At 35.7% G+C, this 13,218-nt stretch overlaps 1 protein-coding gene across 5 annotated transcripts in view; it reads right to left on the reverse strand.

The window, feature by feature from the left end:
* ARID2 (AT-rich interaction domain 2) overlaps positions 1 to 13,218 on the reverse strand; it is a 180,709-nt gene that overhangs the window by 148,622 nt on the left and 18,869 nt on the right. The window lies entirely within an intron of this gene.

Below are 13,218 nucleotides of genomic sequence, written 5' to 3' on the forward strand. Positions count from 1 at the left end.
ATATATATAGTTGTCAATTATTTCTCAATAAAGTTGAAAGAAAACACCTACAACTATAAAACACCTAGAAAACAGGAGAACATATTTGTGACCTTGAATTAGCCAAAGATTCCTTAGATATGTCAAAAGCATGATACCTGAAAGAAAAAAACTTGATAAATTTATGTTTATCAAAATTAAAAATTCCTCCTCCTCATAAAAAAATGAAAGGGCAAGCTGCAGAGTGGGAGAAAATATTTGCAAATCACATATTTGATAATATTCAGATTATATAAAAAAACCCTCTGAATATAAGGAAAGCAAACCAATGAAAAGGTGCACCAACAAACTGGACGCTTCACCAAAAAAGATATATGAACAGCAAATAAGTACATGAAACATACATCATTAGTCATTAGGGAAAACCAAATTCCAACCATAATTTCACTACATGGGGTGCCTGGGTGGCTCAGTCGGTTGAGCTTCTGACTTCAGCTCAGGTCAGGATCTCACAGTTTGTGGGTTCAAGCCCCACGTCAGGCTCTGTGCTTACAGCTCAGAGCCTGGAGCCTCCTTCGGAGTCTGTGTTTCCCTCTCTCCCTGCCCCTCCTCCACTTGTGCACTGTCTCACTCTGTCTCTCAAAAATAAATAAATGCAAAAAAAAAAAAAAAACCACTTAAAAAATATATCACTACAAACCTACTCGGATAGCTAAAATTAAAGGCTGACCATCAAATGTTGATGATAATGTGGATCAACTAGAACTCCTCTTAGACATTGCTGGTAAGAATGTAAAATGTTATAGAACAGTTTGCCAGCTTCTTAAAAAGTTAAACACATTTACCATATTACCTAACCATTTCACTCCTAGAGAAACGAAAGTATAAATCCATTTAAAAGAAGATTTGTGCAACAAAAATTAATATATATTTATAATAGCCCCAAACCAGATATAACCCAATTGTGGCACACCCATATAACAGAATACTACTTGGCAACAAAACAAGACTGAACTTTGATACAACATAGAAGGATCGCAAAATAATTTTGTTAAATGAAAAAAGAGTACACAGTATATGATTTCACTTAAATAAATTCTAGAAAATGCAAACTAATTTGTAATTTAAAAAAATTAGTGGCTGCCTGTGACAAGTGGGATGGAAGAATTACCAAGGGACACACAGAGACTTTCGAGAGTGATGGATACGTTTATTATCTTGATTGTGGTGATGATTTCCCGGGTGTATACCTATGTCAAGGCTTACCAAAATGGATACTCTGTACATGTTTAGTTTACTGTATTAATTATTTCTCAATAACTGTTTTAAAAAACATACTGAAAAGAGAATAAAAAGACAAGCAACAGTTTATGAGAAAGTTAAGTGCAAATCATGTATCTGATAAATACTTTATACCCTGGAGCGCCTGGGTGGCTCAGTCAGTTGAGTGTCCAACTCTTGATTTTGGCTCAGGTCATGATCTCACAGTTGTAAGACTGAGCCCCATGTTGGGCTCCTCACTGAGCGTGAAGCCTGCTTAAGATTCTCTCTCTCCCTCTCCTTCTGTCCTCCCCATGCATATATGCACTCACTCTCTCTCAAAGAAAAGAAAAAAAAATAAAAAGGAAAACACTTGAACAGATACTTCACCAAAGAAGATATGCAGATAGCAAATAAACATAAAAAATGCTCAACATCACTACTCATTTAGGGAAATGCAAGTTCTAAGAACAATGACAGCCTATGACACTTATTTTAGGATGGCTAAAAATAAGAAACGAATACTACCAAGCCCTTAACAAGCATGGGAAGCAACTGGAATTTTCATACATTGCTGATAAGAATGTAAAATGGTTCAGCCATTCCCAAAAATGGTTTAGCAGCTTCAAATACAATATGTATTAACAGTTTGACCCAGTAATTTCATTCTTTAGTATTTACCCAAATGATGTGAAAACTTCTATTCACACATAAACTTATATGAGAATGTTTACAGTATTTATAATCACCAAAACCTGGGGAAACCCCAACCTCCCTAAACTAAGAAATGATAAAGAATCTGCAGCATATTCATACAATGGAATACTACTTAGCAATAAAAAGGAGTGAACTATGGACACAGGCAATACATATGATTTTCAGAAGCACTATGTTAAGTAAAGGAAGCTGGACTGAAAAGTCTACATATGGTATAATTTCATTAATCTGATATTCTTAAAAAGGCAAAATTAAAGGGGTATAAAACAGATAAGTTGTTACGAGGGATAGAAGATGGAATGCTAGGCTACCTACAAAGGACACAGAGCAATTTGGGGGGTGATGGAAATGCTCTCTAGATCTTCATTCTGGTGATGCTTATACAACTGTTCACATGTGTCAAAACTCACAGAGCAATATACTAAAGAGTGACTTTTACTGTGTGTAGATTGCATTTAATTAAAAAAAAAAAAAAAAAGGTTTCATTGCCTAAATAATGTCAAGCAAAAAAACCTTCTACATAATTCCAGCAAGTTTCTTCCTTTTTTTAAATGTTTATTTATTTTTGAGAGAGCACAAGCAGGGGAGGGGCAGAGAAAGGGGGACAGAGGATCAGAAATGGGCTCTTCACTGACAGCAGCAAGCCCAATGTGGAGCTTGAACTCATGAACTGTGAGATCATGACCTGAGCTGAAGTCGGACACTCAACTGACTGAGCCACCCAGGCACCCCCCAACCCAGCAATTTTCTAATCTGCATGTCTTTTCTTCTTCACTTCATACAATCATTGTTCTGGGTTCCACCAGCAAATACAATCAGAAAGCACAGGATAAGGGAAGAAAATTAGGCTCTGTGGTAAAGGTTAGTTTATTACTAAAAAATAAATTTAAACAGTTAAGCACATTAGTTTTATAGATGAAACTAGATGAGAAATAATGACCACTTAAACTGCTTTAGGAAGATGGAATGATTTATTTTCTATTTTCACATCTATGTGTAAAACACACAAGCATATTTATTTGTAACATTTTTATTTCTAATATTCTATAAATGTTAAATACTCTAAAAACAAAATGGTTCTGTCATCCATATATACCCCCTCAAACAAAAAACAGAGAAAGCTCATGAACTATATAAAAGTGACAAATTCTGTAAGTTTTAGTTCTCTCATTAAAAACAGTCTCTAAGTTTCCTCCTTCGATTATTTCCCTCTTCTACAGGTAAAACATTTTATCACTTTAATGGAATTTATTGCTGTTAAACTATGTGAGTATAATTTCTATCTTATAGAGTCAATAGTAATCCACAATTCTTATAAACCTATTAAGTTAAAACTTTTCACTGGAGAAATCATCCTGGTCTTTCACCAACAGTACATACATAAAACATTTAGTGTAGTACCCAGGACACAGTAAGCACTCAGTAAATAGTAGCTATTACAGATCACAATATGTTAAAAGTCAATTATCCTATCATAAAAGGTATTCAAAATGCACTGTAACCAGAACAGCACAATTTTATACATGAGGAAGGAGACAGAAATTGTTAGATACATTTATTTCCTTCTTATCTCTTCATAAAAATACTTGAATACTCTTAAGATGTTCTGACAACTTGAAAAAAAATTAATAATCACTTATAGTAGCCATTACCTGTAAAAGTAAGATATGGCTTTTGATTCCTGAAAAGGTAAAAGACCAGCACCATCTGCTGGTTGTTGGTGCCTTCCCAGACACCAGGAACTCCACTCTACTCTGGAGAGGACAGTAGACGCTAGATTGCTGAATCTCAGAATCTAGTTCAAAAACAGTGGAGCACACAGATAATGCTAGGGCATGGTTAGGGAGTCACAGAGCATATAAAAGCCAGCATCCACTGATGGGGAGAATAAACTGAGGTTAGGAATTCTAGCTATGTGCCTTTTTACTAGGCTGGATTTTCTTAGGTAGATTATCAGCCATGCTACCATTACCTTAGTATAGGAAAGCAGCAGAAACAGCCAGACAGCAGGACTAAAATAGAAAAGAGGGAGGCACCCTACTGAGATAAGCAGTGCCTGCAGAGAAGTATCCCTAAGAAACGAGAGCCACGTGTATGCCAAGAATGGTAGAACTCAGTGTATGTCCACCTCTCACTCTAAATGCACCAGCATCTCGGGGTGCCTGGGTGGCTCAGTCAGTTAAATGTCCAACTTCACCTCAGGTCATGATCTCACAGTCCACTCCGTGGGTTCGAGCCCTGCGTCAGGCTCTGTGCTGACAGCTTGGAACCTGGAGCCTGCCTCAGATTCTGTGTCTCCCTCTCTCTCTCTACCCCTTCCCCGTTCACACTCTGTCTCTCAAAAATAAATAAACATTAAAAAAAATTTTTTTTTTAATTCACCAGCATCTCAGGATGATAAAAGAGTAACAAACAGGAAAAAAAAAAAAAAGAGGAAATTTTTAATAATTACTAATAAAGGAAGAGGAGACAAACACCCAAACCCACATCCACACCGAAAAGCACAGGAAATAACCTCTGAAGCAGAACTAATTGAAAGAAGAATTTTAAACATTCATAGTGTATAGACTTAAGAGAAACATGTAGTAGAAATATAAAGCAGGAATAAGCAGTTAAGAACAAAGAATATACTGTTTGTGATTTTTAAATTTTAAAATGGTTTGGATAACAGAACGGATAGAACCAAAGTACAATGTAATAATCTTTAAGACTAAGTCCAGGAAGGGGCGCCTGGGTGGCTCAGTCAGTTGAGCATCCGACTTTGGCTTGGGTCATGATCTCATAGTTCGTGAGCTTGAGCCCCGCATCTGGCTCTGTGCCGACAGCTCAGAGCCTGGTGTCTGCTTCAGATTCTGTCTCCCTCTCTCTGACCCTCCCCGACTCATGCTCTGTCTCCCTCTCTCTCTCTCTGTCAAAAATAAATAAACATTAAAAAAAAAAAAATTTAAGACTAAGTCCAGGAAATGTCCCATAGAGCAGCAGAATGAGATAAAAAGAACTTTAAAAGTTAAAGTGATCTAGAGAGGGGTGACTGACTGGGTGGTTCAGATGGTTAAGTTTTCTGACTCTTGGTTTTAGCTAAGGTCATGATCTTACAGTTCGTGGGTTTGAGCCCCATGTCAGGCTCTGTGCTGACAGCGCAGAGTCTGCTTGGGATCTCTCTCTCCTTCTTCCTCTGCCCCTCCCTGGCTTGGTCTCTTTCTCTCAATAAATAAATAAATAAATAAATAAATAAATAAATAAATAAATAAATATTTTTAAAAAGTGATCTAGTATAAGTAGTATAAGTATCAATATCTACCTAACAGCTATTCTATAACCAAAGAAAAGAATAAATGAAGGGGAAGAAATTTAAAAAATAATGGCCAAGAATTTCACAGAATTCAATATATGAGATCTTAGATTGAAATGGCTTAGAGTGCTAAGAATATAAAAGCCTATACCTAAGCATACTAGAGTGAAAGTTAGGCCTTTCCAAAACAAAACAAAAAAATTACTTAAAAGCTTCCAACAAGGGGAAGAGGAGAGATCACATACAAAAGAACAAGATCAAGTATCAGACTTTTCACAAGCAACAAACACCAGGCCAACAAGAGGACAATGAAAGCTTACCCTCAAAATATTAAGGGGGAAAAAAACCTCATACTTAGAATTTCATAACAAAGTAAATTATCACTTAAGCTTGAGTGATAAATAAAGATATTCTAGGTATATAACCTCTCAAAGTTTGCCACAAAAAGACCCTCTTTCAAAGCTTCTGAAGAATGCAATCTGGCAGGATGAGAAATGAACCCAGATAAAAGCAACAAAATACAGAAGTCAGGAAAAGTTTTAGAAGATTCATCTTTTTATAAAAGTATATTCATAAAAATAATTAAAATATCACATCAACCTATTCCAACAAAATAGGGGTACCAAGGGGAGAGTATGCTAAGGATCTTGGTATTTACTGGGCAGGAAGAGGAGAGGACATAGACATTCAATTCAGACACTGAAGGGATAAAATATAAAATGGCAGAGATAAACTTTAATGTAACAATAATCACATTAAATATAAATGGATTAAACTCAAAAGACATATTCTTAGATTAAATGTAAAACCAAGATTCAACAAAAATAAAACATAAAGGATAATGAAAAGTATCTGAAAAATATGAACCAAAAGAGAGTCACTGTTAATATCAAAAGAATTAAACTTCAAGGTGGGGAGCCATAAGACACAAGTAAATATATAACAGCAAGATAAAATGAAAGCGAATATGCAGCCTCAATGTACATGAAGCAACAACTGAAAATTTTGGTGCACCAGCAATAGACAAACAATTCTAACTGGAGGTTTTTACATGCCTTTGAAAAAGTATGAAGCAAAAAAACAAACGCAAAGACTTGAAAGATTTGAAATATACCACCTTGAAAGCCTGACGACATGACATAATAGACATGACATGACAACATAGAATGCATTCTTCTTGAGCTTACATAGAACGTTCATAAAAATCAATCACATAATAGGCCACAAAAGATACCTTGTTACATGCACCTGGCCATCAAAATATAGGCTATGTTCACAAATTTTAAAGCAATAAAATTAAAACCAAAATAAAGAAGATAACCAAAAGAGAACTTTAAAAATCTTTTACCTGGATTTAATCTGTGGGTTAAAGAGCAGGAAATTCTAAGTATAATACTTAGTAGAGGATGACAAAGAAAACACAGGTCAAAAGATGTGAAATTTGGCTAAGTCTTAAAAAAAAATGTAAAGATTTGAAAACATTTATCGGAAAATAAGAATCATAAAATATAAAAGAAAATAAGAATCATTAAACAAGCTCCAGAATACTATCAAGTAAAAAAATAAAAAAATAAAAAAATAAAAAAAAAACAGAATACTATCAAGTAATATCAAATACATGAAAAAATGCTTGTTTGGCTATAAAACCCCCTAAAGTATTGTGAAAAAATTGTTTCCTATTTGCTTTACTTGGAGCTCAATGTAAAAATTATTACACTAAAAGGAATTGTCATTTATGTTCATATTTTTATATACAAAATATTATGAGGTCTATAAAAATTAATGTATATATCTGAATACATTTTCCTTCACTTAAATAAGATGTACCAATTATCTTCACAATTTAAAAAATTACACTAATTTGATTTTGAAACAAGACCTAAAATTTCTTAGATCATACTGCAATTTAAGTGAACTATTACATCGAATCATAATTTTTTCCTTTGATGGAAAAAACTACACTCAAAAGTACTCATTTTAATAAACTACTACTTCATTCTACTTTTTTGATAAACAGTCTATAAATCAAGAATCTGTATATCAAATTATATTATATTCCCATACACGTGTACATAAATCACTACTCAAGAAATTCAATACACACTCAGACATCTTTTGGGCTGAATGCTTCATTTAACTTAATACACCACAAATTTTTAAACCCATAGGTTACTGATTTACAGAGAATTAACTTCAAGTTGTTAAGTACAATCTCTTCTTTCTGTGGTAACTCAGAAGGCACTTCAGCATCTGGAAACCTATCTCAGAATAATGAATAACACAGACTACCAGCTGTCTACACATACACTCACACACCTATATACCACATGTCATGTATATAAGTATATACTTATATATAAGTATATATATATAAGTATATACGTATATACTTATATATAATCCGTGTGTGTGTGTGTGTGTGTGTGTGTGTGTGTATTCTCTTCTTTTACCTATTCTTTAAGCAAAAAAAGTTTCCTCAAGACATTATCTGTGACTTTTTGGGGAATGTATGAAAGTGTCCTTTGTGGCTTGTTACATGATCAATTTTATGAATGTTCTGTGAAAGCTCAAAAAATACATATCCTAGCTTTCCTTGTGTGGCATGAATCTGACTAATGGGATGTAAATGGAAAAGGCATGTGCTCATAAGAGAAAGGGTTCCTCTTCTCTCTTTTTACTCTGTCCCGCTGGCTAGAATGAGGAGAATCTATCCATCTATATATGGTACCACCTATATATGGAGCAGCCATCTATATATGGTAGCATAAGATGGAAGTCATATGTAAAGGACAGGAAAGAATGGGCTGAGGCTTCCTTTATTTATTTTTAAATTTAATTTTTTTAAGTTTATTTATTTATTTTGAGAAACAGAATACAAGTGGGGTAGGGGCAGAGAGAAAGGGAGAGAGAATCAGAAGCAGGCTCTGAACTGTCAGTGCAGAGCCCAATGCAGGGCTCAAACCCACAAACCATGAGATCATGACCTGAGCCAAAATCAAGAGTCAGATGCTTAACCAACTGAGTCATCCAGGTGCCCTAAATTTAATTTTATTTTAGATATAGAACATGTGCAGGGAAAAAGGAGGGAAGACGTGGGGGGCTAGAGAGAGACAGAGACACACAGAGAGAGAATCTTAAGCAGGCTCCAAGCTCAGCATGGCACCTGATGCGTGGGGCTTGATCCCACAACCTTGGGATCCTGACTTGAGCCGAAATCAAGAGTCGGGGTGAGGTGCTCAACTGACTAAGGCGCCCAGGCACCCCTGAAGGCTTCCTTTAGAGCTACCTTATCAGTCCTGGACTATTTATGTTTGCACTATGACACTCTAGAGAAACTTATGCCATGTGTAAGTCACTGTTATTTTAATGGGTATAAAAGAAATTAAACCAGTATCCAGAGACCATTTGGAACATCAACTGTTTATCTTGTAGAGTATTAGAAAATCTAAGAAGTTGGATGCATCTACCCTGACTTAATGAAATGTCCTCAAAGTTTGTTTTCCCTATTAATAACTTCCTAATATATATCCAATTATTTATCTCTTACTTTTTTCTCGATAAAGGAGTATGTGCTATGTCAAGAGATAATGTAAGCTTTCTGCTTACATAGATTCCAGAAAACCCAAAGTTGGGTTGTCCTGAAGGATCACTTTGTCCATGAAAATATAGTTCTTCATAAGGAACCGATAAATGGAAATTCATTATTGTGATCTTAGTATAATCACTTAAAGGACTACATTAGAAAAATACTGCATAGCAAATATATTTTTCATTGGATGTCCTTGCTAATGATTAACTGAAAGAACCACGCTGGCTATTTCAATTCAAAAATATAAGATAATTCAACAACCCAGAGGTCTAATTGAAATGCTTTCTCACATTGCATTTCAGAGGACAATAGGAAAAATCTGCAATGAAGTATCAAAGCCTAATTCTAACAACTCTCCATACTAAATATGTGCTAATTCACTTATCAAGGTTCATAACCTCCAGAGTTTAAAAGACTCCTCTCAAGGCACCCTATTCTGCCTGAGTATACTGCATCTTAAATCAAAGCCATTAAAACTTGGCTTCTCTTTTTCAACCAAGCTCTCTATGATTAATCATGTTTCCCATGCAACCCAGAACTGGGGAAGCAATGGGCTTTCACATCTATCTTAGTAAACTAGTTAAGCATTTTTCAAGACTATTCCAGCTGGGTCTATTTTATCTAGCAAGTTTTCTGCTAACAGCAGCATTTTCTAAACTTCACAGTAACCCTGTAAGTAGATATGCATGCTGGAGGCTGGTGAGGCCAAGAGTAGAAGGGATGGGACAATATGTGCTCAATGTGTTTGGAAAATTCCATAGACAGTCACAAGACAATTTATAAGCACATTAGTTTTGAAAAGTGTTGCAGAAAAGAACCATGTTTAACTCTTCTAACAAAGTTTCCAAACTGTATTTAACTCAGAACACTTTTTCCCATAGCTCACTAATGAACAGTTTGAGAATACTGGCCTAAGAACCCTTGTGGAGACAACCAGTCCTCAGCCAATCATCTCAAATTGTGCAATGAAGAGGACTTGGTATTTCTTCAAGAGTGTAAACTCCTTTTACTCATAATAATGACACAGAGAAAGGACTGGACTGAGCTATTCTCTGTAACTCAGGCTGCAGTATGGAAGGCTTACTCCTCCCTGCTGGGTAGCAAGGAGGATATTCCTGAATTTTCTCTGAATCCCATCAGGAGACTCCATATTTTGTCCATGTTACAACTTCCTCTGCTTTTATAGACAAAAGTAAAACCATTCCTGGGATGTTACAAGTAAAGAAGCACAGAAAAAATTACCTTTGTTCTAAATGCTGGATTATCATCATTTGGGAATACCAGTCTTCTCTTTTGTTTGTAGTCAGAATGTTGCTCAGTTACATATTTCTTCACATACTAAGATGAGTTAGAGTGGAGGCAATTTTTACGAGCCCTATGATCACTTTTTAAAAACAACTTACAAATGAATATAGAAATGTCCAAACCAAAGCAAATCAGTTTATTATCAAAATAAGATTCAAAATAATCGCAAAGCACTTTCAGGAGAATTTTGAGAAGATATGATCCTATGCACATCCCAGACCATTCTCCTTAGTCCTAAGCACCCTTTCCAAAAGAATCCCTTTTTCTTAACCATACATACTAGTCATACAAATGTGTGTCCAAGAATACCCTACATTAGAAAACATTCTAAAGAACTCTAAACATGTCAAATATGTTCATCTGTCTTCAGTTCAGTCTGTTTTTGTCATGACTCTGTCTACTTATCCCCACTAGACCCTGTCTCACATGGTTTTAGAAAAATAGAAAGGAGAATGTTGTTAAATTATTTAAGCAAATAAACAGAAGTGCTAAGTTCCAGAGCTTGGGGGGGGGGGGGGGGGAGTGAAGTTACAGAAGAAGTTATAAAAAGTTCCTTCCAGCACAGAGATAGAAGGTAAAGTGAATTTACATATAAACTGAATCTACATATAATCTAAAATCTTACATGACTGCAAACTAATAATGATGGAACTACACTCCAGTAAATAAAATGAAGTGCAGAAATAGTCACTTTATCAAATTTACCAGCAACTGGAATTCTCTACTAACCTGCTCTTCTGTAAATTGACAGTCCAATGAAAACTGGTATTTAGAACAACAACCCTAAAGATACTACTACAAGATTCTGAAGTACTTTCTGAATATGACTTCATTGTCTAGTATTTTTTAAGAAGTAAAAAGTTTTCCAAAGAAAACAGAAACACTAATTTAAAAGATAAATGTAGGGGTGCCTGGGTGGCTCAGTTGGTTAGGCATCCGACTTCGACTCAGGTCATGATCTCGCGGTTTGTGAGTTCGAGCCTCGCATCAGGCTCTGTGCTGACAGCTCAGAGCCTAGAGCCTGCTTCGTATTCTGTGTTTCCTCCTCTCTCTGCCCCTCCCATGCTCATGCTCTGTCTCTCTCTGTCTCTCAATAATAAATAAACAAACACTAAAAAAAATTTTTTAAGATAAATAGGGCACCTAGGTGGCTCAGTCGGTTGGGTGTCTGACTTTGGCTCAGGTCATGATCTCACCATTCATGAGTTTGAGCCCTGCATCAGGCTCTGTGCTGACGGCTCGGAGCCTGGTGCTTGCTTCAGATTCTGTGTCTCCCTCTCTCTCTGCCCCTCCCCTGCTCATGTTCTGTCTCTCATAAATATTGAAAAAAAAATTTTTTTTTAAAAGATAAATGAACCCCCATGTTCACTGCACCATTATTTACAATAGCCAAGACATGGAAACCACTTAAATGTCCATCAATGGACAAAACAAGAAAGCAAATGTGGTATGTGTACACAATAGAATATTATCCAGCCATAAAAAAATATGAAATCTTGCCATTTGCAACAACATGGATAGACCTTGAGGGCACTATGCTAAATGAAACGTCAGACAGAAAAAGATAAATACCATATGATGTCACTTGTATGTGTAATCTAAAAAAATCAAAAAACAAAAAAAGCCCTGAGCTCATGGATATAGCGAACTCATTGGTGCTTGCCTGAGGCGACAGGGTGGAGGATGGGCAAAATAAGTGAAGGGGGTCAAAAGGTACAAACTTCCAGTTATAAAATGAGTAAGTCATGGGAATGTGATGTACAGCACAGTAACTATAGTTAATAATACTATATTACATATGGGAGAGTAGCTAGGAGATTGGATCTTGAAAGTTCTAATCAGAAGAAAAAAATAACTATGTATGGTAACAGATGTTAGCTGGACTTAATTGTGGTGATCATTTTACAATACATACAAATATTGAATCATTACATTGTATACCTCAAACTAATATAATGTCGTGTTAATTATACTCCAATTTAAAAAATGTAAAAAAAAAAAAAAAGAATTCACATTTATCTCAATACTTGATAAAAATAATATCCCACTGGGGCACCTGGGTGGCTCGGAGGTTAAGCGTCTGACTCTTGATTTCAGCTCCGGTCAATGATCTCATGGTTCATGGGTTCGAGCAGTGCATCAAGCTCTGCATTGACAATGTGGAGCCTGCTTGGGATTCTGTTTCTTCCTCCCTCTTGGCCCTCTCCCACTTTCTCTCTCTTGCTCTCTCAAAACAAAAATAAACTTTAAAAAAATAATAATACCCCTTTTTCTGATCAAACCAGACAGGTGTGTTTGCTATTCCTGTCACTATTTTCTCCTATCTCAAATCTATCCCACACACCAGCATTAAGACTAACGTTCCCCAAATATCATTTTCATCAAGAAACTGTTCTGCTGCAAAACAAGTAAATAATATAAATCTCACACCCTCACTATATACAGAATAATAAAAGTCAAACATCCTGATCTGATTTTCAAAATCCTCCATCATATGCTACCAAACCTTGGTCTCCATCTTACCTTCCCCCAATCACATATACAAACCCTCCAAGGGAGCAGGGTTCATTAATACAATTAAAATACATTATCCATACCCTCATTTACTCTTTTCCTCATACCTAAAATGTCCTCAATCTTCCTTTTTTCTTTTCCATCTGAATCCAACTGGTCTTTCAATGCTGAGCTTGAGACCTCTTCCATAAGCTCCTCCCTACACTCAAACCAAAGTGATCTCCTTTCCTTATTTCCAATGACCCTTTCCAGTATTCATTCATTCATTCCAGTGGCCACACATTAACTCCTATATTCTAATAATCATTGTGTTATGATGATACAAAGATATACAAAAGCAAGTCCTTACTTCCTTGAGCTCGAAGTGTAATATGGGAGACTGACTTGAAAGAAATATGTAACAGTAGTGTCTATCCTAGAGGTATAGATGGGAGGAAAAGTAGGATAATAAGGATCATTTCAAGCTGTTACAGAAGATAAGAAAAGGCTTTTCAGAGAAGGTGACATTTATATTAAGTTTCAAAGACGGGTAGGAGTTATGTCAGGCAAAAAAGAAGGGAAA

The sequence above is a fragment of the Neofelis nebulosa genome, chromosome 8 (assembly GCF_028018385.1).
Source record: "Neofelis nebulosa isolate mNeoNeb1 chromosome 8, mNeoNeb1.pri, whole genome shotgun sequence".
NCBI classification, from domain to species: Eukaryota; Metazoa; Chordata; class Mammalia; order Carnivora; family Felidae; genus Neofelis; species Neofelis nebulosa.